This window comes from Pristis pectinata, chromosome 2, assembly GCF_009764475.1.
Source record: "Pristis pectinata isolate sPriPec2 chromosome 2, sPriPec2.1.pri, whole genome shotgun sequence".
Lineage (NCBI taxonomy): Eukaryota > Metazoa > Chordata > Chondrichthyes > Rhinopristiformes > Pristidae > Pristis > Pristis pectinata.
Window position 1 is genome coordinate 39,238,639 of NC_067406.1, and position 6,000 is coordinate 39,244,638.

Sequence of the window (6,000 nt, forward strand, 5' to 3'; positions counted from 1 at the left end):
TTTGAGCCACTTAAATCAGCAAACTTCAATCAATGCTAAATGTCATTATTTCGATATGGCAACCAAAGTTCCTGTGACTGCTTTGTGGAAGTATCAAGTGTACATTGTTGGTTTGTCACTGTATTTTTGTCACAGCTTATACAAGTTCAAGAATTCCACATCTTATACGCTTTTACTCCCTTATCCATAAACTATCCCCGCTCAAGATTTTCACAGATATCATGCTGATGAACGGTCTCAACCCGAAATGTCGACTGCTTATTTCCCTCCATAGACGCCGCCTGACCTGCCGAGTTCCTCCAGCATTTTGTGTTGCTCCAGATTCCAGTATCTGCAGAATCTCTTATGTCTTCAAATATATTGCCCTATTCCAACTAAACCTATTAACTCAATCATAATAGGTAATAGAGCATAGAACAGCACAGTGAAAGGCCCTTCAGCCCATGATGTCTCTACTGAACTAAACTAAATCTCTTCTGCCTATACATGATCCATATCCCTCTATTCCCTGCATGTGTCTATCAAACAGCCTTTTAAATGCCGCTATCATATCTGCTTCTACCACTACCCCAGGCAGCCCGTTATACTTTCCCCCTTCAGCCCTCCACGTACACGCCAATTGTCAGGAATCCATACAGACTAATATATTTACCAGCACTGAACAGTTGTGTGTTGATGGATATGCATTCATAATCAAATGAAAAGTATCCAATTTCATTTCTAATTTGCATCTTGTAGATAGGGAGTAGCTTTGGAGAGTCAGGCAAGTTTGTCAGGAAAAAATTACCCAAGACATTTTTTTTTAAATCACAAAGATGCCCCCAAGAGTGAGTTACAAGATATAGACCCAGTGACAATGGATTGGCAATATATTACCAAGGCTGGGTGATTTTTAAGCTTGGAAGATGTTGAACTTGGAAGTGATTTTACCATGCAACTGTTATCTCCTAAAATGGGCAAGGACAGCAGTGCATGAGAACATCACTGAAAGTTCCTCTCCAACTCTCATACCACATTTTGGGAAAACTTTTAGCTTTCATCAGTGCACCTACTGCAAACATTCACCATCACCTTTACTAGGTCAAAGGACTTGCAGAAGGAACCAAATTACTCTGAAAGGACAAGTTACCCAGAATACAGTAGTTAGCAATATTGAGGCAGTATTAAGGCATACTGACAACATGAATATGAAATTAGCCATGAGACAGGAAGTAGAGGAGCAATGAAAGGCTGTTTATTACATTGGAGGAAAGTAGATATTAAAGACCCCTGGGTCACTACCAACAACCACTACTTTTTGCCATGTCATGATCAAGATTTGAGAAGAGGTCTGATAATATAAGCCCCAACTTTACAAGGTAGTAAAGCACAAGCATAGCAGCAGAATGACTGAGGACACTGACCAATGAAATTGGTTGGTATGTGTCAGATGAAATTTAATGCTGAAATGTACAATAATGCATCTTGTAAAAAGTAATAAAAACTAAAGTTAATATTAAAAAGGTGCAGGAACTGAAGTGTTTCAGGATTCATGGACACTAATCTTTATGACAGGGAAGGAAGCCATCAGCATAGTCCATACCTCCTCCATGTAAATACAATTCAGTTGATGTCCCTCACTGAACCCCTCCCACCCCCCATTCCATTATCCTGCAAATTCTGCAATCCTAGAAAATGGTCTGTATCGCGATTCTCCGTAATGCAAAGCTACATCATTTGTACATGCATCAAGAGTTGAAAAAAAAGATAACTTTTGTATTTATTTTCCCCCCACATAATTCCGAGAGCAAGTTTGATTCCATAATCTCAAATTTTTGGATAGTGATTTCCATTACCCGAACAGCAATAACCCAGGGGTCATGTGTATTTGTGCACCCTCTCCAACACCTTCACATCTTTCTTTAGTGTGATGCATAGAACATAATATTCCAATTTTGGCCAAACCAATGTTTTATGGTTTAAAAAAAAGCATGAAGTGCTGGAAATACTTTGGTCAGCCAGATACTTAAAGAGAGCAACAATTATCGCTTCAGATCAATGACCAATCCTTAGCACTGGAAAAGTAAGAAAAGTGTGAATGTAGATGTGTGAGGTGGAATAGAAAGAACAAAGGGAATCTGTGTAGAATGGAGACCAAAATTGTCTAATTTCAGAGCCATCTAGATAATGAGGGTAGTTTGAAGACAAAACAACATGTTTGAGGCAAAACACAGCAGTTGCTGCAAGTCCAAAGCAAAAGAAAATGCTCAAATTACCCAGATAACGCAACATTTGTTGAGAGAGAAAAACTGAGTTACAGTGGGTGACCTTAAATTGGAACTGGCCATTTCTAACACAAAGGCTGGTAACCTGAAATTGCTGAATTCAACATGAGCCCTCAGGGCAACAATATGCCTAAACAGAAAACAAGTGGGACAAAGAATTAAACTGACAGTGACTGCAAGCTCAGGGTTGCCCCTGCAGACTAAACAGAGTGTTCGGCAAAGCAGTCACCCAATATGCAATTGATTTCTCTAGAGAAGGTCACATCACAAGCACCAAAGGCAATACAGTAGACTTGAAAAAGTTCGATTAAATTACTGCTTCACCCTCACCTTCGGGACCCTGGATGGTAAAAAGGAATGAGGCAGAAGGGCAGGCTTACATTCCTTGCATGGGAAAATGCCAATTGGGGATGGTGGAGATGGAATAACAAACCAGAAAGTTGTGAAGGAACAGTCCCATCAGACGCTGAGAGGGGAAAGATGCATCAGATAGTAAAATCTCATCAAAAGTTGTAGAAATTATGGAGGAAAATGCATCAAATGTGGATGCTGGTGGGGTGGAAAGCAAGGACAAGGGGTACTTTATCTCTGCTCTGGCAGGAAGAGGCTTGGTTAGGCCAGATTGTGGGAAATAGAGATGTGGTTGGGAGCCCTATGAAGGGTTCAACATCATCCACCTGATCTTAGAGTCAAGACTTGTACAGAACAGAAATGGGCCCTCAGCCCAACTCACCCATGCCAACCAGGATACCTATCTAGGGTAATGCCCTTTGCCAACATTAAACTGGTATCACTCTACTCCTTTCCTATGAAGTACCTGTCCAAACACCTTTTAAACATGGTGATTGTATCTGCCTCTATTACTTCCTCTTGCAGATCATTCCACATAACCACCACCCTGTAAAAAACTCACCCCACAGATCTCCTTTAAATTTCTCCCCTCTCACCTTAGACCCATGCCCTCTACTTTTAGACTCCCATCCTAGAGAAAAGTCTCTCGCTATCTAACCTATTTATGACCCTCATAATTTTATAAACCTCCAGAGGGTCACCCTTGGCCTCTCCTACATTTAATGAGAATAAATCCAGCCTGTCCAATCTCTTCTTTCCATAAAGCCCTCCATTCCAGGCAGCATCCCGATGACTCTCTTCCACGACCTTTCTAATGCTAGTGTACAGGTGGCACGATAGTGTAGCAGTTAGCATAACGCTATTACAGTGCCAGCTACCCGGGTTCAATTCCACTGCTGTAAAGAGTTTGTATGTTCTCCCCATGTCTGCGTGGGTGCATTGTATGTTCTCCCTGTGTCTGCGTGGGTGGAAAAAGACGCATTTCACTGTGTTTTAACGTACATGTGACAAATAAATATCTTATTTCTTATCTGTAGTGTGTCATCCAGAACTGTACATGACACTTCAAACTGGAGGCCCATTTCCAGTTTGAAAATCTATGCTTGATAGGTTTACCAGATTTAGAAAGTTATCTGCAACACCCACAGAGTTCTGGAAAATGTCATCTATTGCTAACTTGATATTTGTATGCTGCTTCTATTTATAAACCCCAGTATCACAAACAAGAGATTATGCAATCAGAAAGGACTGGAAGAGTGCTTTCTTGCAGACTTTCAGACATACAATTTCAGTAAGAGCTTTACACTATGGTATTTGGGAATGGGATCACTGGTTAATCTATTTCCTCCTCAATCCAGCTAACCTGGGACCAAGCATAGTATCTCTACAACCACTGCCAAGAAGCTAGACAAATAGCTTTCTGCTTCTCGCTGCTTAACTCATTGGTATAGCTGAACAGAAAAGCTACACTCAGGAGCAATAAACCAAGCGTGAATGCAAATGAAAAATATAGTTAGGACAATATTACAAATCTTTTATAAAATTATAGTTATAAGTACTTGGAATTCCAAGACCTAATATTTTTAAAAATCAAGTGGCAGCCCAGATATTTTGTAAACAGTATCAAGTTCACCATTTCCCTGAAAAATTTTTTCACTCCTCAGGGAGGGCAAGCTCCCAATGGAAACTAAAAGCCACATCAAACAGCCGTCAACTTTATTCTGACTGATTTCTTTCAAGTTCTATACGAAATAAAACATTAAAATTAAGACATAAAACAGGAAGAGCTGATGTTTAAACAAACAATTCAAGGAAAGCAAAAATCTGCTTTATAAACAGAAACACTAGAAGTATTCATCAGGTTAGGTAGTATCTGTGGAAACAGAAATTAACGTTTGAGTTCTGATACAAGGTGAAGGCCCGAAATACCGACAATCCCCCCCCTCCCCCTCTCACAGATGCTGCTCGACTCGCTGAGTTCCTCCAGCAGACTGTTGCTGCGGGTCAAAGACTCTTCGTCAGAAATCTGCCTCCTCGCCGTTATAGTTTTCAAAGAAACAACTCCAGGTCTTCAATTTCAGAAGGACTCTATAAAACATTCCGGTGAAAGGTGATCAACCCGAACGTTAAGTTTTTTTTCCTTTTCTACACAGACGTGCTGAGTACTTCTCCCATATCCTGTTGTTTCTGATTTGCAAAGCTTTTTTGCTGGTCAATTACCGTAAGCCCGCCTATTCCAATACACCCGAAGGGTTCTTCAAATATCCAATGAGGGGAGGAAAGAACATATGGACGCCCCATATCGGAATTGAGTTATTTGCAGTAACCACAGGAGGATAATAGCCGCGCCGCATCACACCCGCTGCCGGGCCGGCAGGCGAGCGGGCTGCACCTTCGGTACAGTCGGCCCCGAGGCCTCTCACGCCAGCAACATGTGACGCCATGCGAGTGATCAGCGTGACATACGCACACCGAGCGGAGAGCGAACGAAAGATAGAGCGGCCGGGGCTCCGACCGCCAGAGCCCGGGCAGGCGACCAGGCCGCTTCCAGGAGTCCAATCCAACTGTCCGATTCCGCCCAAACCTCCCTCCCTCGCCCTTAAACGCTAAAATCACGACCACCAGCCTCCTACCAAACAACATTTTTTTAAAAAAATCACACAATACAGGTGGGAGGTGCGGCGGCTCACCTGTGCGGTAGATGTGCAGTGGTGCGGACGGGCGGCCGAGCAGACGCGGTTGGCGTGTGAAGGAGCCGAGTGGCGGCCACCGCTCCCGGACCGGCCAATGTGCTCACAAAGCCCGGCGGCCCACGTGACCCGCGCCGCCATTTTAACTAGGCTGACGTCACCCAGGCCTCATTAGCATAAACGGGTGATTCATTTTTTACCTACACACGTGATTAGAAGCCACGTGACGCGCCGCATGACTTTCCTCCGAAGAAAAGGCGGTAAAATAAAACGGTTTTGTTGTTGTTGTTGCAACGTCTTCGCGGTCATTTTCGTAGCGCCATTGCCAATGGTGATTTTGCAATAGTATTGGTTTATTATTGCCACTTGTACCGAGGTACAGTGAAAAACTTGTCTTGCATACCGATCGTACAGGTCAATTCATTACACAGTGCAGGTACATTGAGTCAGTACAGAGTGCATTGAAGTAGGACAGGTAAAAACAGTACAAAGTGCCACAGTTACAGAGAAAGTGCAGTGCAATAAGGTGCAAGGTCACAACAAGGTAGATCGTGAGGTCAGAGTCCATCTCACTGTATAAGGGAACCATTCAATAGTCTTATCACAGTGGAGTAGAAGCTGTCCTTAAGTCTGGTGGTACATGAGGTGGCGAGAGTTATGGGGACAGAACAACAACTGAGATTTATTGTGGAGAG

At 42.8% G+C, this 6,000-nt stretch overlaps 1 protein-coding gene across 1 annotated transcript in view; it reads right to left on the reverse strand.

Moving 5' to 3' along the window:
- The window catches only part of ubap2a (ubiquitin associated protein 2a), a 69,228-nt gene extending 63,808 nt beyond the window's left edge, over window positions 1-5,420 (reverse strand). The window contains exon 1 of the mRNA XM_052045165.1: window positions 5,306-5,420. The gene's annotated coding sequence lies outside the window, so the exon portion shown is untranslated. The remainder of the gene's footprint in view (window positions 1-5,305) is intronic.
- Between the last annotated feature and the right edge of the window lie 580 nt (window positions 5,421-6,000).